This window comes from Eubalaena glacialis, chromosome 20 (assembly GCF_028564815.1).
Source record: "Eubalaena glacialis isolate mEubGla1 chromosome 20, mEubGla1.1.hap2.+ XY, whole genome shotgun sequence".
In the NCBI taxonomy this organism is placed as follows: domain Eukaryota; kingdom Metazoa; phylum Chordata; class Mammalia; order Artiodactyla; family Balaenidae; genus Eubalaena; species Eubalaena glacialis.
In genome coordinates, this window is record NC_083735.1 from 26,677,714 (window position 1) to 26,701,193 (window position 23,480).

Sequence of the window (23,480 nt, forward strand, 5' to 3'; positions counted from 1 at the left end):
AACTAATCTTTTGGGTTCTGATTCACGGCCTTTTCAGCCCCACCTTGTTTTTCTCCATCACCTTGTGTCCTCTTGCAGTTCAGGATGGCCATCTGAAACCATGTCATCCCTTCCTCCCCAAGGGGTTATCTAAGTAGGAGATCATAGAGGAGAACAACTCTGTTTCCACCGTGCATCAATTTTACTCACTTTTATATTGCTACTTTACATTCACAAAAAGACAAAACAAACAAACAAACAAAACCACACATCTCTCAAAATGATCTCTGCTTGCAGAGACCAAGAGACCTTTCTAGTGAGTTTCCATAGAAACAGTTTCTGAGAGCAAGAAATATGACTCCGTTTTGGCTGTAGAGCTACACGTGTCCTCTTACTTCTTACTGGGGTGTCTGGATCTCTAGGGGCTCTTACACCTGCCCTCTTCCTGGAGTTTCGGGTGTCAGTTACTGTCACTCTCCGCTTCCTCCTACTTGTGTCACGTAGCAGGTCCTGCAGCATGAAATTAGCAGGGGTGTAATCAGAGATGTGAGACTCCTTTTCTCTGCCCAGCAATGCAGAAGCCCATGTGAGACCCCTAATAACCTTATTTTATTTTGCTGAATTACGGGCTGAACTTCTTTAATTGAATCTTATATTGTTCCCCAATTAAAGAAACCTCTCACTAGCTACTGGGACTTACTGGTCCCAAAGGCTGTGTACTGGCTTTATTGAGCATTTCTGGGCCATTTCTGGGTACCTTGGGTCACCACTGTACTTCCCCTAAAGCAACATTTCTTAGAAAATGGGACAGCTGAAGTATTTGTTAGAAAAGCAGATTCCTAGGGCCCACCCAGGCCTACCAAATCAAACGCTGCATTTTTTCCAAGTTCCTAGGGTAATTCTAATGTGACCTAAATTCTGAGATCCTCTGCTCCAAAGATAGCAAGTGGAGAATTGGGGCAAATTCTGTCAGGAAGCGGATGCTCTAAAAGCTCGCTACTGAACGTGTGGTCCACAGACCGGCATCAGCATCACCTGAGAGCTTGTAAGGAACGCAGAAGCTCCATCCCCACCCCAAGCCTAACCAACTAGAATCTGCATTTTAACAAGATCCCTCGTTAAAGTCTGTATTTTAACAAGATCCCTGCACAATAAAAATTGAGAAGCACTGCTCTAAGAGATTTTTGCCTGAAATTCATTTCTCTTGCTGAAATCCCTTGGATAATTGCCACTATCTTCCCTTGCCTTTTATGCGTTACTTAGAGCTTTAGGCAAAAGCTGTCTTTCATAAGAGGATTTCAAGAGATGCCAGGTTCCCCAGGGCAGCCCGAGGAACTTCTGTTTTAAGGCAACTTCTCAGAGTTCCGGCTACAAAGAAGACAGCCTCTGGCCATTGCAGACAGGCCTCCAGGAAAGTGAGTTTGCCTGGGGAAAGGCCAAGCAATAACTTCTTTGCCCAACATCCTTGAATCTGGTTGAAGGTTAAAGAGGTAAAGCTCTACTCCTGTGTTTATTTCCCTGTTTAACTCACTGAAAATCTTGAGTAAATTTCAAATATTAATCCCAATTAAAAGGGTCATCTATAGGTCTAAGTGCTGGCAACACAGCTTATCCAGGCCTGATTCTCCTGTTAAATTGCAATTTCACTTTATTCTCCAGTGAGATCAACTTGGCCAACTTCATTTCTTTTTACTATGCCTATTTTCCACGGTGTGGTGGAAATGACTGGTCTTCAGGTCAGAAATTCTTTCTTATTTATTGGTTATATTGTGAGGTCTTGAGCAAATAACTTAAGCTTTCTAGGTTTTTTCCTTTCTTTACTTACAAAATCTGGGTGATAGTGCTTAACGCAAACTGTCCGGTGTTAGGGTTTTATTTATTCTTTTCTTTTTTAGGATAAAGGGAAAATCTTTTTGCAAGTATATTTTACAGCTGTATGGTGTTTCACAAATGTGACTTTTTTTTTAATGCCAAATTGATGAACTTCAAGTCACAGCTCACAGATTTCTATTCTTTTTCAAATATTCCTGGACCCCCTGCTTTTCTCCCTCTTGTGATCCACTAATATGAAATGTAGATCTACACTGATACCTGCGATGCCTGCCAGACACCACCTTGCACCCTCCATTTGCTGTCCTTTATCTTTCATCTTCCAACCAGACTTCTGTAATGCAACCCCGATTATGCCAACCCAGTCACTGACAGTACATTTTGCAAATGAGATCCTTTGGGATGCTAGATCAGATACCCCCCTGAAGTCTAGACACCTTCCAGGGAGCCTACTCCATTCATTATTCATGCACGGGTCTGCCATTTAGTCACCCAAGAGTTTTTAGGATAAAAGCCTTGCTTTTCCACCCCCTTTAGATGGTATAGATTAACAAATCAGAGTAATTCCTGACACTGGCATAGTGCTTTATATTTTGTACTGGATTAAAACAAGCAAGATCTCGTTTTGACTTTCATTTTAGAAAATCCATAAGATCTACAGGGTAGGGATGTTTGAACCTATTATAGAACCCAAAAACAACTTGCCCGGAAGTCACTAGCTAGTAAATGGCAGATGTGCGTCAAACCCAAATCTACAAGCTCTGACCATAACCCTGGGTGTCTCACAGCATGAATGAGGGTCAGGGTGAATTTGCAAAGCAGAAAGTAGAGTGGAAATAGGGACCCCCAGCCCTCAATATCAATTCTTTCCAAATGTTCTCTCTCTCCCCTGGGCTCCCAGAATGCTATTTTTATATTTTCATTTTTGTACTTATCACATTTTGTAATCTCTTTTTACGAACCTTTCTTTACTAGTGTAAGAACTCCTGGAGGGAAGACAACATAGCTTCTTTATATTTGTAGCTCCAGGACTTAGCACAATATCTGGCACTTAGTTTCATGTAGTACATGTGTGTTGGATGAATTTCAAGAGTTTGTGTAGATGCATTGAAAACCAAACCAAAGACACTATGTATTACGTTCACTGTGCTCGAATACAGGAAGCCCAACTTAGAAAATCCATCCAAATCCATCTTGGTCCGCTGTAATGTTAGACCCGTAGCTTTGACACCAAACACCGCCCTAGTCATTAGAAAGGGTATCTAAACATTAAATTACAGAGGCTAAGAACACAGGTGAACCCAGACTACCTGGATTTGAACCCTGGCTCCATTAGCTGTGTGTGCTTGAGTAAGTTACCTTGCGTCTCTGTGCTCTGTTTCCTTATGTGTAAAATGAGGGGAAATGATTTTACTTACTTGTTGAGATTGGGAGGATTAAATGATTTCATATCTATAGTGCCATTAAGCATTTATTAGTAAGTATCATTAGAGCCACCGTTTCCCATTTCATTTTGATATTAGGGACAACAACTTCCAAACTGGAATATTAATATTAATATTATATGTTGGATAATATCAACTTTATCTCTGTTCTTATCCCAATGTCATCAAATGATGCCAAATCTGTATGTGTAAGTATAGCTGATTCTCTTTGCTGTACAGTAGAAACTAACACAACATTGTAAAGCAACTATACTCCCATAAAATTTTTTTTAAAAAAAAGGCCAAATCATCAAATAGTTTCACTTATCTATCCAAACACTATACAAGTGTTTATTTAGCACCTACTCTTTACCTGGCACTATTCTGGGCTCTAGAATTACATCGTTCAATACAGTGTTTGGCTATATAAATTTACATTTAAATTAATTAAAATTAAATAAAGTTAAAAATTCAGTTCTTCAGTTGCACTGGCCACATTTCAAGTACTCGGTCACTACATGTGTTTGTCTGGTGGCTACTGTATTGGACAGTACAGATATAGAAAATTTCCTTTGGGGCAGAAAGTTCTGTTACATAGAATTGTAGTACAAATACAGAGATAGAAGCTGACATTCTACTAAGGAAGATAGATAAGAAGCAAATAAATACATAATAATTAGGAATTAATAATTTTCTATGAAGAAACATTATATTCAGTTACTGAAACATTGTTAGAAAAATCAATTTTGATACATAATTCCTTAATGAGCTATCAAATAATTATATTAAAATTATAGCTGGTTTACCAATTACAAAAGTAAAATATGTTTATTATAGAAAATTTAGAAAATACAGAAAAGTATAAAAGGGAAAATAAAAATATACCTAACAGTATTTTACAAAACAATCATACATATGTATCCTGACATTTTATTTGATATTTGTAGATTATGTATTTTACCATGTCAATCTTTGAAATACTATTTTCAGTGTCTACTTAACAGTACAATTTGTGAATTTGGTGTTCTTTACTTTATCACTGCCTCATTAGAATTTAGGTTGTTTTAAAATTATTCTAATATCTAAATGAATATCTACATATATAATTCTTTGTCTGCCTTTTTATTATTTCTTCATGAAAAATCCTTAGAGTACCATTTCTAGAGCAAAGTTATTGAACATTTTTAGACTCTTAACTCACGTTGAGAGAAGACTTTTCAAAAATTTGAACTTATTTGGGCATATATCTATTCACCCTTGGCAACAGTGTATTTGTTTTATCTTTACTGGTGTATAATTGCTTTACAATGTTGTGTTAGTTTCTGCTGTACAACAAAGTGAATCAGCTATATGTATACATATATCCCCATATCCTTTCCTTCTTGAGCCTCCCTCCCACCCTCCCTATCCCAACCCTCTAGGTGGTCACAAAGCACCGAGCTGATCTCCCTGTGCTATGCGGCTGCTTCCCACTAGCTATCTATTTTATGTTTGGTAGTGTATATATGTCCATGCCACTCTCTCACTTCGTCCCAGCTTCCCCTCCCCCGCCACCCATGTCCTCAAGTTTGTTCTCTACGTCTGCATCTTTATTCCTGCCCTGCCACTAGGTTCATCAATACCATTTTTTTTTAGATTCCATATATGTGAGTTAGCATATGGTATTTGTTTTTCTCTTTCTGACTTACTTCACTCTGTATGACAGACAGTATATATTTTATTTCCTGTAATAGTGGAAAGTATTTTGCTTAGACTTGTATTTCTTTGCTTAATAGTGAGAATGAGCATCACTTCCAATATTTATTAACAGTTTATATATCTTTGCTGAACTATTTTAGTTTTATACCAATTTTTCAATTGCAAAATTATATGAGCTCTTTGTATTTTAAGGATAGTAACCATTTGTCTTTCCTATTTGGGGCCAACATTTTCCCCAGTTTGTTGAATATCATAATCATGTTTCCATATTTTTTAGATGTAAAAGTTCTGAAACTCATATGTGGCAAATTTCTTTCCTTGCTTTTAAGTTTTGAAAGCCCCTGTGTTTAGAAGAATGCCTGACACACCATGAATACTCAATAAATATTGGATAAAGGAAAGGGTGAATGAATTTATGAAATATTTGACCCATACTGACAATCAATAGCTTCATTCTTTTTCCTACAGATGCAGGTCAATCCTTCCAATCATTCGAATGTAACTTGGAACTAGAAGAAAAAGTTAGCATTTGTATTGATTTTCTGATGGTAGCGTATTGTCTCCCTGAATGGAACTTCTTACAAGGCCCATGATCCTGCGTTTGTGTACATCCAGCCCCTGATGGACACTGTAGCTATTTTCCATCCCACAGAATCAATGGTTTTTGGTAGTCGTTGTACTTTTTTTAATGGTAACTTCACCCATTATTTAATAAATGTTTAAAATCCACTTCCACCTTTCCTCAGTATCTACCTGGTTTATTCTCTCATCTTTCTTCTATTAAAATTTTGAGCATGCACCCATGATAAAAAAGGATAATTAATTGAAGGTCAGTGGCATGAGATGTAAAAAAAGAAAAATGTGTCTTGCTTCTCAATATTTTCTCATGAAATCATAGTGATACAATCTGCATTGGGGCGGAAAGACATAAGTCAGCATATACATGGGCAAATAAACTTGTGTCCATGGAATGTCTGTGGAGGTATCGATGTTCATTCATTAGGACTGCCGCTCTCCCACGGGACCGCATAGCCTGTTCATAATGAGCCGCGCGCCCTCCTCCGGATGTTTTCCTCTTTTGGGAGGAATTCCCATACAATTCCATAACCCTGAAATGCTCCGGTCAGCTTTGCGCTTTGCCTGACAAACATTTGTCCTGCAAGTTTCAGTGCAACTGTTGCCTCTTCTGTCAAGTTGTCCTGATTTGTTTATATTGAATTAGGCCCTGTGCTTCCTCATTACGACAGCACTAGGTGCATATTTACTTTATAACTTTCAAAACATTGTTCTTGAGTAACAATTCTTTAACATTTAATTTGGAAATAATTATACATCCACAGGAATTTGCAGAGATAGTGCAGAGCAGTCACCTGTACCCTTCATCCAGTTTCCCCCAGTGGTTATATCTTACAAAACTATAGGAAATTGACATTGGTACAATGTGTGTTTACAGTTCTGTGCTGTTTTATGACATCTGTAGACTCATGAAACCACCACCCAGCCAAGTTACATAACTGTTCTATCACCACAATGATCTCCTTCATGTTACCCTTTTGTAGTCACACCCCCCCCATCCTGAACCCCTGGCAACTGCTCATTTCTTGTCCATCAGTATAATTTTTCATTTTGAAAATGTTATATAAATGGAATTATACAGTATGCAACCTTTGGAGAAAGGCTTTTTTTTTTTTTCACTCAGCGTAATGCCTTTGACATATCACTGATAGGTGAGAGATTGTGTCTGTCATTTTGGTTTTTATTTTCTGTTTGTTTCATCTTTTTGTTTCAGTTTTAATTGATTTTTTTCCAGCATTCATGTAGGTTAATTGAACATTTTTTTGCTCCATTTTGATTTATCTATAGTGTTTCTAAGTATATCCCATTGTATAACCTTTTTAGTGAAGACTCTAGGTATTACATTATATATGCACCCTGTCACTGTCTACCATGAACATTTTGCCAGTGTGAATGAAATCTTACCTCTCTTTACCCTCTCCCATTTATAATATAATTATCTAAAAAGTTTCCCCTGCATACATTGATAACCATATCAGAAATTGTTCTAATTTTGCCACAATCATGAAATATAATTTAGAAGACTAAAGACTAAAGGAAAGCAAATTATTCTAATACATAGTTTTACTCTCTTGTTCTTCTTTCCTTCCTGATGTTCCAAGTTTTCTTCTTTTTTCATTTCCCTTCTGTTTACAGAACTTCCTTAAGCCATTATTTGAGGGTAGATCTGCTGACAACAAATTCTTTTAGCTTTCCTTCTCTTGAGAGTGTCTTGATTTCCCCTTTATTCCTCAAGGTTGTTTTCACTGGCTATAGAATTCTGGGTTGACAGTTCTTTTCTCTCATCACTCGAAAAATATTGTGCCACTTCCTCCTGCCTCCGTGTTTTCTGATAAGAAATCTTATTTGAACTGTCAAATGAACTGTTTTTCTCCTACAGGTAAGGTGTCATTTTTCTTTGGATGCTTTCAAAATTTTCTTTGTCTTTATTGCTCAGAAGTTTGATTATGATTTGTTTTGGCATGTATTTCTTTGGGTTCATCCTGTATGGGGTTTTCTCAGCTTCTTGAATATGTATGTTTATGTCTCTTGCCAAATTTGGGAAATTTTTAGTCATTATTATTTATTTTAGTCCCACTCTTTCTCGGACATGAATGTTACATATTTATTATAGTCCTACAGGTCCCTTTGGCTGTGTTCTTTTTTTTTTCTCCCAATCTATTTTCTCTCTGTTATTCAGAATTGGTAATTTCTATTTTTCTATCTTCAAGTTTGCTGAAACATTTCTCTGTCTTCTCCATTTTGCTATTGAGCCCATCAACTGAGTTTTTTATTTCAGCTTTGGTTTTCCTTTATATATTCAACTTTTTGCTGAATTTTTTTTCCAAATATGTTCATAAATGTTCATTAAAGCATTTTTATCATAGTTGCTTTAAAAATCTTTGTCAGATAATTATAACATCTAGGTCATCTTGGTGTTGGTATCTATTGATTGTCTTTTCTCATTCAAGTTGAGACTTTCCTGGTTCTTGGTAAGGTGAGTGACTTTTGTTTGAATCCTAGACCTGTTGGACGTTATGTTATGATACTTTGGTTCTTATTTGAATCTTCTGTTTTAGCAGGACTCCTCTGAAACCACACCAGCAAGAGAAGGTGGATGCCACCTGCTTAGTGCCCAGTGGGGTTGAAGTCCACATTCTCCACTTGGCCTCCATTGACATCGTCATGGGGATAGGAGTGCCTAGTTACTACTCCCCAAGTGACCTCCACTGACAACATGGCAGGGAGAGTCCTTGTTACTGCTGATGGTAAAGTTTCAGCTCCCTGATTGTCCAACTCTGATACCACCCTGGTCAGGGGCAGCATGAGGGGTGACTTGCAACAAGCAGTCAGGCAAGGTTGGGTGTCTAGGCTCCTCACTCAGCCTTGGCTGATGGGGGTGGGATGATGTTTGACTTGAGTAGAGGTTTCTGCGAGTTGTCTGTCTTACAAGGCTGCACCTTTGCTGAGCCTTTGGCTAGAGGGACTAGGCTTTTCTTGCTGCTTTTATGTCTATGCTTGTTGGCATTTCTGGCATTCAGTCCAGGATACATGAGGCAAAAAGAAAATACAGGGAACTCACTGCTATGTTGTTCCTTAGATCCTGAGGTCCATGGCCAATCTGCCTTCTTCTCTTCACCTTTCAGAGTCTTCTTATGCTTGTATATATATAATGTTCAGGGATTTTAGCTGTACTTAGTGGCAGGAATAGGGAAATGAACATCTACTCCATCTTTCCAGAAGTGGAAGTCTTAATTTCTTATCTTAATTATACTAACATCACCTAGATTTTGGATCCTTTGATGACAAAGTTTGTGTTTTGTTTTTGTCCCTAGGATGTACAGTCAAATGACTGTGTTTTAATGTAACTTGAAAAAGTTACTTTATGCCACCAAAAGAACTATTCTATCTCACTTTTGATTATTAGGAGCTGCCTTTTAAATTTAATTTTGATTTATAATTATGTAAAATATTTAATGGATCCTCAATCAAGGGTATATCAAAAAGTCTAGATTTGATATCTGTCCCCACCCTACTTCCTCCTCCTTAGGTGACCATTTTTCAAAAAGTATAAACTTTAGCCTCCATTTAAAAAAAATATAGGGCTTCCCTGGTGGTGCAGTGGTTAAGAATCTGCCTGCCAATGCAGGGGACACGGGTTCGAGCCCTGGTCTGGGAAGATCCCACATGCCGCGGAGCAACTAAGCCCGTGAGACACAGCTACTGAGCCTGCGCGTCTGGAGCCTGTGCTCCGCAACGGGAGAGGCCGCGACAGTGAGAGGCCCGCGCACCGCGATGAAGAGTGGCCCCTGCTCGCCGCAACTAGAGAAAGCCCTCGCACAGAAACGAAGACCCAACACAGCCAAAAATAAATTAATTAATTAATTTTAAAAATTAAAAAATAAAAAAATATAAACAAATATCAATATGTGTATTCATATAACCTCCTTCTCAATCAATTGCTTGCCTACTATATACGTTTTTCCTTACCTTGCCTTTTCACTTAATATTGATATATTGGATATATTAAGATATAGAGATATTCCTCATCCTTTTCTCCAGCTGCAGAGTACTCTATTGAGTAGATGTATTATTGTTTAAATTCAACCAGCACAATAAATATCCTTGTCCATATAATCTTTTTTTTTTTTAATTTTAAAAAATATTTTGCCTGTATAGCTTTGGCCTAGATTACTCAGACAAAGGAAAATTCATATGTAAATTTGCTGGATATTGCCGACAAATACTCCATGGGTGTTATGACAATTTGTATTCCAAGCAGAAATGCGGTAAAGTGCCTATTAGCCCAGAACCTCATCAAATGCATTGTCAAACATTTGGATTTTAGTCAATCTAATGGGTGAGATATTGTATCTCAATGTAGTTTTAATTTGTATATCTTTTAAACTGAGCCAGTTTAAGCTTTTTCTCTAAATATGGCTAAGAGCCATTTCTATTTCTTTTTCAGTGAACTGTCTATACTCTACTTGCTTTTCCGTCAGGTTGTTGCCTTTTCTAAACTGTTTTTAATATCTTTTTACATATTAGTGTTATGCACCCATTTTACGTAAAATAAACTGCAAATATTTTCATAACAATATTTATTAAACATTTACTGTATCAGGGCTTTTTGTGTTACCAGTGACCAAAAAAAAAGTAACACATACTTTAAAAAAAAATGTGGGAGCTGTATAACTGAAAAGTCCAAAAGTAAGACTGGCTTCAGACAAGACTCAATTCATGGGCTCACACAACAAGCAGCTGATGTCACCAAAGACTTTTCCTCCCCCTCTATTCTCTTTCATGCTCTTCTAATAATAGCAAAATGGCTGCAGTAGTTCCAGCCCTCACATCCTCACAGGGCCCCATCTGAGAGAAGTGTAAGTGCGCCTACTGGTATTTCCAAGAGGAAATGAAATTTCCTCCTACCAAATTCCAGCAAATTTCTGGAAGATGTGGTACATATATATACCATGGAATATTACTCAGCCATAAAAAGGAATGAAATTGGGTCATTTGTAGAGACATGGATGGACCTAGAGACTGTCAGACAGAGTGAAGTAAGTCAGAAAGAGAAAAACAAATATTGTATATTAACACATACATGTGGAATCTGAAAAAATGGGTATGGAAGAATAGAGATACTAAGTAACTTGCCCAAGGCCTCCTAGCTTATAAGTAGAAGAGCTGATATTTGAATCCAGGTTCTCTGACTCCAATTAAACTGTATAAACAGGTGAAATTTCTTAGCACAAAGAAGCTGCTCAATATATGTTACTACCAATGAACCTAAATAATAATTATTCTACTTCATAGGGTGGTTGTAAAGTTCACATAAGATAAAATCTGTAGAAATGCTTCATAAAAAGTAATTTGCTGTACAAATATAACATATTATAGTTCTTATTATGATGTCTCCTCCTTTCCTAAATCTCTCCAGACCTTGGGTTAACATCTTCTATGGGCATTCAGTCAGTCTCATTTTTTATTAGCGCTTCTATATTTCCAATTAACATAGCTTGTCTTTTGTAAACCCCTCCTCATGTTAAACCCTTTAGCATCTCCTTAATTCTTCCTTTCTGCTCATTTCTTCTCTTGCTGTCAACCTTTTCTCTGTGGGGCTCACATTCCCAGACTTCATGATAATAAGCACATCCTGACTACATCTGCTCTGGTCTCTTACTTTCCTAAGATAGTACATGGGAGTTTCAGACCTGGATTAATAGTTGCAGTAACGTTTTATTATTATTTTTCCTTCTGGAAATGGTATAACTTTTCAGTGCTTCTAGAAGACCTCTATATAATTATAGGGTTTTAGTTTCCCTTTGTAGGTACGATTTTGAGTGGTTTTGCAATTTTCTTTAGCATGGTTACTAAGAAATGAGTTCAAAAAATATGTATTTAATACATATTTGATAAATATAAGACACAAGATAAATGCTATACAAGATGCTGATAAAAGATTAGTTTTACATACTTCCCAGAACTATCAGTAGTGAGAGACTTCTAAGGTTGCTACCAAACTGTCAGTCCTTGTAAGAGAAACTTGTCCTCCTGAATTGGTAACTCCCATGCATCTTCTTTCTTTTATTCATTTTGGAGACTCCAGACTCTAAAGAGATTGTGTTTGTGTGTGTGTGTGTGTGTGTGTGTGTGTGTGTGTGTATCTGAGAGAGAAGAGAGAGAGAGAGAGAGAGAGAGAGAGAGGCCTGCAGGGCAGTATTACAAACACTTGAAGAATTCTAATGCTAAGAAAGCCACTGCAATCAAAAATCAAAATACTCAATATGAAATTCTCTTCATGAACAATTTGATGAAAACTTTAAAATAAGTACATTGTGTTTAAGGAAATAAACCAAGGCATAACTGCCATCTTGAAAAGAACATAAAGTTTTGAAACAACGTAAACAGAAATGAAACAGAATCATGTGGATCAATTGATTTCAAGAATCAATTAGACAATTTGAACATCAAACTTACATTAATCCTCGAAATTTTAAAACTGCAGTAGGTGGGATACATTCTAACTTGAAATCTGTAAAAGAGCTAATTAGTGAATTTGGAAATGGTACTGAGATGTTTACCCAGAATGCAATCTAGAAAGTAAAAGAGAGAAAAATATTGAGAAGTTAAGAGACATGAAAGATAGATTGAGAAGCCTAATATCTAATGTTTAATAAAAACTGCAGAAGCAGAGAAAGGAAGGAATGGTGGTAGGCTACCTTTGAGAATTAATTGCTAGGAATATTCCAGAATATTGATTAAAAACTGAATTTTTAGATCAAAAATTTACTTCAAGAATCAAGCAAGAAATCAAAATACAATAAAAATAAATCCACACTGTGGTCACGTAATGAAAATAAAGAATAAAGAGAAAAATCATAAAAATTAGCAAAGGAAAGTTATTGATAGACTGATAGCAAACATCTCATCAACAATGAAGTCCAGAAGGCAGTAGAGTAGGATGTTCCAAGTGTGCATGAAAATAACTGTCAATCTAGAATATTACATTCAATCACATTATTCTTTAATATTTAGAGCAAAATCTTAGGTGAAGACTAAAAAACTTTATTTTGACATTCACTAAAAGAATGTGTTTTAAAGATATAACAGTGATCTTTTTTCCTCTAACCCTATTATTCTACTTGAGAAACACTTCTTGGACCATGCTCTCTGCCACTATCTAGATCAGGCTTTATAAGAACTTCTGACCCTGGGAATTCCCTGGCAGTCCAGTGGTTAGGACTCAGCACTTTCACTGACAGTCAGGGCGTGGGTTCAATCCCTGGTTGGGGAACTAAGATCCCGCAAGCCTCACAATACAGCCAAAAAAACAAAACAAAACAAACAAACAAAAAACTTCTTAATCTTTCTTCCGAGTTCAAATCTCTTCTTATTTCAGCTTATTCTACACCTGTCAGACAACTCTTTATAAAATACAGATTTGGTCATATTACTGCCTACCACCCTCCCCCCCAGACCTCACATAACTACCCCCTTTTTTTTTTTTTTTCCAGAAGGATATAATCTGTGAAAAAACAAATTTCAACTGAGTAAATTTTGAAGATCTAATCAACTTTATACAATAATTCATGAATTGGTCAGCATCCCAGCTAGCAAGTAGAAAGGCACTCTGAGGAGCTACAAAATGGAAGGTTTTTAAAGGCAAAAGGGGTGTGAGACAAGGAAGTCAAAAACAAAAGGAAGGATTATTTCAGGCAAGGTCACCTTCCTCTAAGGGAAGGGTGGAGGCCTGTCACCTGAAGATTACCTCATTAGTGTAGATCAGGAAATTCCAGGCCAATCGGTTTAAAATGTCAAGCCTGGAAGATACAGAAACTGTAATTAGGTTAGGTATTAAATCTTGGTTTGCTGATGTGGGGCTGAGCACAAGTGACTCTATTCGGGGCCTGTTGTTTCTTTTTTAAAATAAGTCAAAAGTTTTAAACCTGAATTTCAAAGTCTCTGCAGATCTTTCTAGCCTCGGTTCCCACTATTTATTTACTCACAGGATCAACTCAAAGGTCGGTGTCAGCCAGGTCTTCTGATTTCAGACCCTAAATAGTGAGAAAACAAGTCATGTTGACTTTATTTTCTGACTTTCTGGAGAATTCACTCTAAGTGTATTGCCTAAGCCTTATATTTTACAGGAAGTCCTCCTGTTAGACACAAAATTATGAGAAATCACGGCAGAGATTTCTGATACGTATTATATTACTAAATGGGCCCAAAGCCCATGAAGAAAATTGGTCCTTCCAATAAATATTCTCCCTATATTACTGCACAGAGTTATTTTCCTGAGGTTTTATGGCAGGGAGTCTTTTATTTGATATTTTCAGAGTTATAGGGGTGTTAAGATATTATTCTGCCATGTTGGCTGTATCCTATGCTGTTTTCAAGTTACCTTTTCTGTCTATCAACTTTTCTTATCTTTATGGCTCCTAATCTTTGTAACCAGTCTCCATCAACAAAATCAAGCTGCAGAAAGTAAACTACAGATAAGGCTCCCTGACATGGTAATGGGATTTTCACTGCTTCCCTTGAATTTTCTATGTCAATAATTTTTGCTGCCAGAAATTTCCTTTTGATCCTCATATCAGAAAATCCTTTCATGTGAATGGCAACTTACCACATTAAAATATTTAAAAAAGCAACTTGTTAGCAATTCATTTTTCCTTCGGATTTTATTGCCTTTCACATATCAGTCATTTTTTATCTTGTGATTACTCTTGGCACTTGTGTAGTTAAGGTGTATGATTTGCTCTATTTTTTTTGTCCTTATCAATAACTTATTTCAGTTAATTGTTTCGAGGGCTTATTAAGGTTCCTTCACCCCAGACCATCATGAACACACTATAAATTGAATCCAAAATGTATGCAGTATGGCACTTCTTGGTCCTCAACACCTTCAGTAAATCTTTTTCAAATTTTATTTTAAAATTTGAATAAACTCACTCTCACTTCTTATGTCACCTCTACTCCCTTCAGTGGCTAGGGATTGAGATAAGTGATGGAATTGCTGAGGCTCTGTGTTTACAAAAGTCTTACGAGGCGGTTCTAGTCTACTGAATTATATTGGAAGTTGCTTGCTGTAAAGGTACAGCCAAGGTACCACACCATGTACCTCTCCTCCAGCGTCCCAGTTCTCAGTTCTCCCTAGCAATCCAACAAGAAGGCTCTTGGTACATCTCAAATCCAATATGTCCCTCACTGAACTTTCTGTCCTCTTTCATTACACATCCACTCCACCTCATAACCTCTCTATTCTCACTATCACCCCCAATCTTGGCCTCCAGAATAAAAGCACTGAACCCCATCTTCAATCTAGTCATACTTACATTTCCAACCTTATTTACCATTCCCCCCTCCGTAAACCACATACTCCAACCAAACTGAACCATTGGTTATTCTCTTATGACATCTATTTCTTAGTTCTATTCTCATGCTGCACCTTCAGGAAGTAACTCTATTCTCTCTCCTCCATTTGTATATGTCCAAATCCTATCCATCCTTAAAAGCGGAGTTCAAACGGCTTGTGCAAAATATTGTGTCTGATAATCCTAGAAGTATCCTCTCTTCTCCAAACTCCTATGGCATTTTTTCTATATTTTTCTTTCATACATGCCACTTTCTTCTGTAACTTTGGGGGATTTAAGAACATACCTTATTTTTCTTAGCAGACTGCAACTTCTTGAGGACTTGATCCATTTCCTTACAAAATCACCTTTTCTTACTCTATACAATGACTGACAAGTACTTTTCACAGAGAAAGGAGGCACTGTCATGCATTTTCTTAATTACTTCAGGTAATAACTCTATAAGCTCATATTATTTTTGGCCATTTTATAGGTAAGAAAATGTTTCATGGGAGAAGTAACTTGCCCCTTAGATGGGTTAAACAGATATTTAATGATATTGAGTAAATAACTGAGCAAACAGATCACTTCGTGTGAGGTTTAAAGGGATTTTATACTAAAGGAAAGATATGCTTCATCTGCCCAAAAAAGTTCACAAGCACAGTGGAGAAAGAGATCTGTTCTTGTTTTATTTTGTTTTTGTGAATTGCTTCCATGGGTAAGTGAAATTGCCATGCTTTCCTATCATTTGCTCCTGTGATGATACAAGTATCACAAAAACACTAAGTCAGTAAGGATAAAGAGAGGTGTAAATTTACGTATGCAGCCAATTTCCCGTAATGGTTAGACATCATCCCTCTCAGCAATAGTCTTTTGAGTAAGCACTTTTAGCCAGCTGCCAGTCTAGGAAAGAGGCAAACACTTTCTACTTTCTGGAAAAATGGATGAGTCTTCCAACTGTGACTTAGGTATTTTCCTGATGATTGCAGATGGGTGAAATGACTGATGGCTTGAATTCATCTTGATGAATGGGAAATTGATGTTCACCATCACACCAGGCTTTCTGAGTGTGGATGCCAAACAGAGAAGCTTCCCCACTTTTACCTTTTAAAAAAGAGTTACCTACAAAGAGGGGAGAAGGGAGGGGAGCCATTACCTGGCAATGGAAAACGCTCCTAGATTCTTCATAGGTATCGCATTAAGGAGTGTGGCTGAAAGGCTGGCACATCCTGGTCCTTGGACTGGAGATTTGTCAAAGCTGGTTGAGATCTGTGATTTCCTCTAGTCCAATCTCATCATTTTACTATTGGACAAAGTGAAGCGACTTGCCCAAGATTACAAGAAACACAGTGACCGAGGCTCCAGTGTTGCCTCCAAGAGCAGAAAGTAGAGGAAAGTTGAAGAAGCTGCTATGTTAACTGTAAGAGAAAAAGCTGAAAAATCAGTCAAGCTCAAACCCAGTGTCAGGGATCCTTACACCTCTTCTAGGAAAAGAGCATGACCTTTGCACTAAGAAATACAATAAATTTTCTGGTTCTGCCATTTACTGTATCCTTAAGCAAAGCACTTTCCTCATTTGTGAAATGTGACTTTTACAGTTATTTCCTTTACAGGGTTGTATGGAGGATTACAAGAGATAAAGTATTGAGACAAGGTCTGGGAAGCAGTAAACCATCAATAAATGTTGGTTCTACCTTCGATGAGTTTAAAGTTGAAATTCAAAAAAACAAAAAAAAAAACAAAATTAAGGAATTGAAAGAGAAAAAGAAAGCCAAGAAATGTCTTTTTCAATCAGTAGAGTCCTGTGAAGACAATCTGAATCATATTTCGTCTCTTGGACAAATAACAGAGGATATAAAGGAATTAATATAATATAATTTTTTATTAAGTGTTTAAGATGTATGGACAATCCAAACCTGGCCTTTTTCCCTTTGCCCAGAAAACATTCTAGCCACAATAGAACTTGGAGCATGATCAATCTAATATCTTCAATAGTTTCTGGTGTGTGCATACTTTCACATAACTTTGTCTGAAAGGCTCTCAGTGGAGTCTCTCACCACCTTCATCTAATGGGCAGCAGCTGCCTGGAAACAATCCTTCCATATTACTCACCTTATCAGACCACAATAAAACACCTCCCCTCATTCTACCCTGGGAAGACTATCTGTTCTTTTGCTATTTGTAATGTTGACAGTCCCTTTTAGGGTAGTTTTTCCTACACCAGATGGTTCTGGCTTTTTAGCGTTTTTCACTAACTAGCTAATTCCTCTCTGAGTTTATTTGAAATTCAGTTTGTTTCTTTATGCACAATTTTCTACTCTCTCCTGGAATCCTACTTGGCAGTGATAATGAGAAGCAGCTGTCTGGCCTGGGAAGTGACACAGAGACACTGGTGTCATCATCATGGTTCAAAGCTTGTCATACCCACCTAGATCAGCCCACTCCTCTTGTTGCTTTTGTAGTCAGATTTCTGATTCAAGCACCATATCAGTTTTTGTACTTTAAAGGAACCATTGTTTTTTTCTACTGTTCTCCCATTGGATACCCTTTATTGGATATGGGGAAAGGGAGGAAGCAAATGATGTGAGTTTGGTCTCTGTACCTTTGTAATTTTTAGAAAGCTCAGCCTTCCACCATATCTATTTACCTATCTATGCCTCGTTCTAACTCCTCAATTGCCAGAGTGATTATGATAAATCTCTGAGTCAATCTGATAAAGAAATATTTAATACTAAAAGAAAAAGAATGGAAGAAGTAGCAAAGGTAATTACAAAAAGATCCCAATATTTGATGCCCTAGTGGCTCTAAAATGTAAGATAGTTATCTAGATATTTACTACTCAGTACTGGAATTTAAAGTAGAGATGATATTAATCAAAAGTATTGGCTCATGGACCTTTTGTCATCTTCTCTATATATTTGATATTGAAGTACAATAAAATGAAACCACTCAGTGGACTCAAAGTTATAAATCCTGGTCTCAAGTTCTGGATCTGGCCTATGTAACTATGTAACCTTGAATTATGCATACACACACACATATTTTATATGTATATATGTGTACTATATATATGTATATATATATATAGCTTGAAAAATGTACAGCAAAATTATAATTATAATAGATGTTTCAGAGACAAATTGGAATAATTTTTAAAACTCACATGTGAGAAATCACGAATAATGCAACAAAGGAAAAAGTAATTTTAAAAATTTAAATACTCTGGAAATAGTTGTACAGTTGTATGTGTGTCAGAAACTAGCTATTCATCAAACCCAATTTCTCCTCTTCTTGGGCTCAAAGACAGACTGTACTTCCCAGTATCTTTTGCAGTTAGATCTGGCCATGTGATTAAGTTGGGGTCAATGGTATATGAGTGGAGGGGAGGCGCACCACTTCTAAGCTTGACCCATAAAAACCTCCGCCATGAATCCTTCATTCTCTTACCTCTTCCAGCAAGGACAGCCAACTTGGAAACCACATGTTGCCGATCTATGAAGCATCACTGCCCAGGAGATGCTGCCTGCCAATTAGAACACCTGTTTAGAATGACATGGGCAAGAAATACACTTCTTACTGGGTTAAGCCTGAGATAGGGGGTTTATCAGTTAAAAGCAGCAGCAGTGACAGATGGTAAACTCAAGGGGCAGGTTGCCAAGCTGCTGGAAGTGGCATTAGTCTGATTTTAATTGGGAAGAGCCCAGAGCTGACAGTTAACTGTGAAAACAGGTCTATGACAAACAGCCAATGACTGGTTGAAACATAATCTGGTCAAATCAGCAGTGCCAGCAGGGATAAATTTTGAGGTCCTTAGAGGAGACTTCTGCCAATCCAACAGGCCAGTAAAGATTCCTGAACCATAAACAAACAATTCAGAGGGTTGTGATGATCCCTTTAAAAGAAAATGTTTGCTTCTGGGTATGTCCATTGTGGAAAATATTCCTGTGAATTCTACATTAGAATTTGAATACCTGGAAATATCAAGAATGGCAGGTCTCAGACTGTCTCCTTTAATTTAGACTCAAATTTTTATATTTCTGTGAAGGCTTAATTGACCATGGAACTAAAATCGTGCACAGCTACCAGTCAGCTTTTTTTTTTTTTTTTTACCCCATCAGACTTTTATTACAATAACAATTTTACAACATAACAGATATAGAAAGCAACCAACATCTCTCCATAAATATTTTCCAGTTCTCGTCCATATGCATTTCAGTTTTACAAAGATATGGTTCTAGCATAGTGTAATTTCGCACTTACAATTTTTTACTACACATTACAAGATAAGTGCTTTCCCTGTCTTCCCTTTTAACAGCTGCTTAATGTTTCATGGTTTGTATCTGTGAACTCATTAATGATTCACCCATTGTTGAATGTCTGAGTTACTTTTCTGGTTTAATAATTACAGATAACTGTGAAGTGAAAATATTCATAAATATGAAGTCATCCTTTTTTAAGCAGATTTTCCTTGGATAATCTGGAAATCTTGGATTTCCTTGGATAATCCAAGAATGGAATAGAATAAATGTGTTAAGAGATCTTGAGACACAGTACCAAACTGTTTTCCAAAAGGGTAGTACCTATTCATCCAGGCACAGGCAAAGGATTAGATTTCTGAATGACATGTCAAGATCTCTAAATTAGGACCTGGCAATCTCTATTTTTCATCAGGGTTTTTTTTGACATTTTAAAACCACTCTATGCCATTAGAAACAGTGGCTATCCTTGGGCGAGGAAATGACTGGAAGAGGAAGCAAGCAAGGTTCTGTGGCCCTGCTTATGTTCTATTTCTTGATTTGGAAACCGATTAGTCAGATGTGTTCAGTTTGTGAAGACTAGGAGAGCAGGACCCTTCAGATTGGAGCACTTTTCTCTATGTACGTCATACATCAATAACTGTCCAAGAAATATGCCACAGGAATTTCATGAGAATGTCTGTCACATTGCAGAAAGACACATGAACGCTCTGGAACATTTTGCCAGGCACCACTTTGGATTGGATTGGAATTATCTATATACGTCATATGTTTTGCTACGTACCATCAAGGATGTTCCAAAGCACCAAGTCCTGCAGGTGTTAGGAAATTGCCCCAAGTCCCAGATGACCAAACATTCTTTGTTTCCTAAACTTTGGCAGCAGTCTGACGGAGGCACCATTAGGAAAACCAGATCTGTCAACCTGGAGCTTACTGTTTCTCAAATTAAACTTTGGGGAACTTACCTGGTGACAAGGCCCAGGAAGGTTAGATAACTGTTCTGAGACCTGCAGCTAACTAGTGGTAGAGCTAGAACTAAACCCAGGCCTCCAGTTTCCCAGAATGGGTTTTTTTCCCAACCTTCTCCCCAGCCTGAGACCAGTGTCAGACAAATAGTTGTTGACTGAAGTTCTTCAGTGAACTCCAGCGGGGCCTGGTTTAAGCTCTCAGCCAGTCAGCCTTTTTATTGATAGTCAAAAAATTGAGAAAAATCCCAGACAAAAATTACAAAAATAAACAGTTTCTGAGTTTAACTAGAATTCACATGCCAGCTAGTGGTCATAAGTCTAAACAGGAACCTAAGATTAGAAAACATTCCTTCTCCAAAATAAACTCTTCTAGGTCTGGTTCTCCGTGTTGCAAGGCTGTTACATGTTATTTCATATTTTCCACCTCATTAATTCCAAATGTGAGGCCCACAGAAATTTTATTCATTAAATTCCCAGGAATTTGTTTTACAACGAATTCAACAACTGAGGGTGTAGCCCTTTCCCTTCTCATTGTCTGAGCTCTTATATGTTTTAATAACTCACACATCATTCCCCATACCGGTTATTAGAGATTCAGCTCTTCAGCAGGGGCAATCTCATTAAAAATTAAAGCTAAACCCAGGGGAAAGACTAGGAGCACAGCTGGTACTTCCAGTGCGGCTGTCTGGTTACCCCACAGACCCTGCTCTCTGACGTTGCTCAAACATCACACTATCACAGAGGTGCAAAGTAACAGCACTGAAATGCAATTAATAACATCCATGAAGACTGAGGCATATCAAAGATTCAATTGGTATTATAACTAATAACATCCAAATCTGATTTATTTGATCAAAAATTTGTCCAAATGGAAGATTCCAGATTATCCTAAATACTGCTTAGTATTATTACTGCCATACATGTTCTGCCCACAACTCCAGTGAGGACCTGGACAATGACACCTGTCCTGACATTGGGCATCCCTCCATCCCCCTCAGTACACACATAGCCCATGCATCTTTTAGAGGTCATTGGACTTCCCTAAGGTTAAACGTGGGGCATATATTCTTTAGTGCTTTTATGTTTTCTAAATAGATTACTATGCATCTATACCAAAGAATTATTCCATTTCAGTCTCTAAGAATCACTTTAGTAACATTGTCCCAAACTGGAAAATGATTTTTCTCCATCAAGGTACAGAGGCAACTCACTTTTGACTCAAAAGATTACAATAGGTCCAACCTTTACACTGAACAAATTCTGGATAACTAATAACTTTTACCTTTTGATAGTGATAATGCTTTTTACATAGCACCCTTAAAAGAAAAAATTTTAGACAGTGTGTACCCTAAGCATACAAAAATATTTTGTCTCACTTTTTTAACTCAAAATATACTTGCTATAAAATTGGGTCTCCAATCAGTAGATTTTATATACACAATGTTAATCCCTAAAATAATTGTCTCATACACTTAACAAATCATCATCTCTTGCCAATATCTCTCTTTGTGATTCAAGTCTTCTGAAAAGAAGTTCAGGTTAAAATAAAGATATCTCACTGAATTATATGATTAAGTGATGAAAATCTTATATCTAAATCAAATAATGCCTTGCATTTACAGAGCTGACCTAGAGAACCTGTCACTTAATATTAGTTCCTCACAGATTTAAAATTCCTGTTGCCATAGCAGACATATTTATATGAGCAAGGAATTGCTTTTCTTTAAAACTCTTAGATGTAAGAGTTCTTCATTTTGTTAGATACAAATTGTTTTAAATTCATGTATGATAAAAGACAACTGTGTTTTAAGGCTTATCATCCACCCAAATATTTTCTTATTACTATGGTTTAATGTTAACACAACATATATTTTTCTACATGTGTTCTGCTTCTGCTTGGGATAGAGAAAGTTGTGAAAGACTTTCACCAATTGCTTCCACCACATACTTCCCTTTGCAGGTCCCTGTTTATCTACAACCTGTAATTCAGGTTGAGGTCCACCAAAAAGAAATTTTGGGGGTCTGTATTAAATGGGATTGCAATGCGTTCTCTTGCCAAATCTGATTTCACAAATGAGCAAAATGAGAAGCAGGTTCTTTCCACTATGGCATGGTCTATTATTCTTAGACCTGGATCCTGACTTCAGCATTGGCATTGTTCTTTTATTCCTGAGTATTGTCTGCCTACTCCCTCTCCTTTTGAGTCCCTTGTCTTAGTATGGTTTGTTCAACTTCTAGCACGGAGGCCAAGAGAATCAATCAAGACAAAAGTCAGTAAGTATTTGTGCTTTTAAGACCTGCGGACCCCTGACTCAGACGCAGTGCCCTCCGGGCATTTCCTCACCAAATCCTGGTCACTTCTATTAGTAACATCAGCAAGCGCCCTGGAGCATTACCAGTCACCGTGCACTGGAGCAGACCTGGTGTTCTCCATTCAATTCCTCCTGATGCAATGCCTTGAAGTCTATTCTCATAATCGAGGGACATGATCATTATTAGTCTTTTGATAGAAGCATATTTCATCTTTTCAATAAATAGAGTAGCCTTGTTTTGCCACATGAAAATAGGAAATTGACATCATGAGAGTAGAGGTGTTTAAAGTTGAACATCCTTTAAAATGATCCCCAATATGATAGGGGGTGTGGAATCTTTTTAATTCAAATCAAAACCTATTTGTTCGAGTCTACAGTGCATGAGGATGGGCTCTGTGATACATACGTGGATAAATAATTATCCTCAAAGGTATATGATCTGACGGAAAGTGCTTCCCTCAGGCCCCATGAAAATGCTATCATTGACTGAAATGGAGTTTTAGATAACTTTTAAAAATTATGTCATTATGTGCCTGAATTAGTTTTCTATTGATGTGTAACAGATTATCACACAGTTAGCAGCTTAAAACAAGACCATTTATTAAGTCATAGTTCTGAAGGTCAAAAGTCCAGGCACGGTAAGACTGGGCTTTCTGCCTAGGATTTTATGAAGTTGAAATCAAGATGTTGACTATGCTCTCATCTGGAACTATGGGAGCTCTTCAAGCTCATTCACATTGTTGGCAGAGTACAGTTCTTTGTGGTTGTAGGACTGAAGTCCTTATTTCTTTGCTGGCTATCAGCTGGGGCCCACTCTTAGCTCTTGGAGACTGCCCACAATTTTCCAACAAACAATGGAGATCTTCAGAGCTAGCAATGGAGAATCCCCCTGGTGTCAAATTTCTCTCATTCTTTGAATCTCTTCTGCTAGCAAGAACCCCATCCTTTTTAAGGGCTCACCTGATTACCTGTCAGGTAATAACCTGTCAGGCCCATAAAGGATAATCTCCTATTTTCAGGTCAACAATTATGGGACCTCAATTAATCTGCACTTTTGCAGCAGCACTCAGAGTTGTGTTTGATTGAGTAACTGGGAAAATCG

At 37.3% G+C, this 23,480-nt stretch overlaps 1 long non-coding RNA gene across 2 annotated transcripts in view; it reads right to left on the bottom strand.

Annotated features, from left to right (window-relative positions):
- Positions 1-291: 291 nt before the first annotated feature.
- LOC133081303 (uncharacterized) overlaps positions 292-23,480 on the bottom strand; it is a 141,039-nt gene continuing 117,850 nt past the window's right edge. For both annotated transcript variants that reach the window (XR_009698777.1, XR_009698776.1), the window contains exons 4-8: positions 18,290-18,365; positions 15,999-16,260; positions 13,496-13,543; positions 13,258-13,309; positions 292-489 (exon numbers count right to left, since the gene is read on the bottom strand). This is a non-coding gene — a long non-coding RNA (uncharacterized LOC133081303). The remainder of the gene's footprint in view (positions 490-13,257; positions 13,310-13,495; positions 13,544-15,998; positions 16,261-18,289; positions 18,366-23,480) is intronic.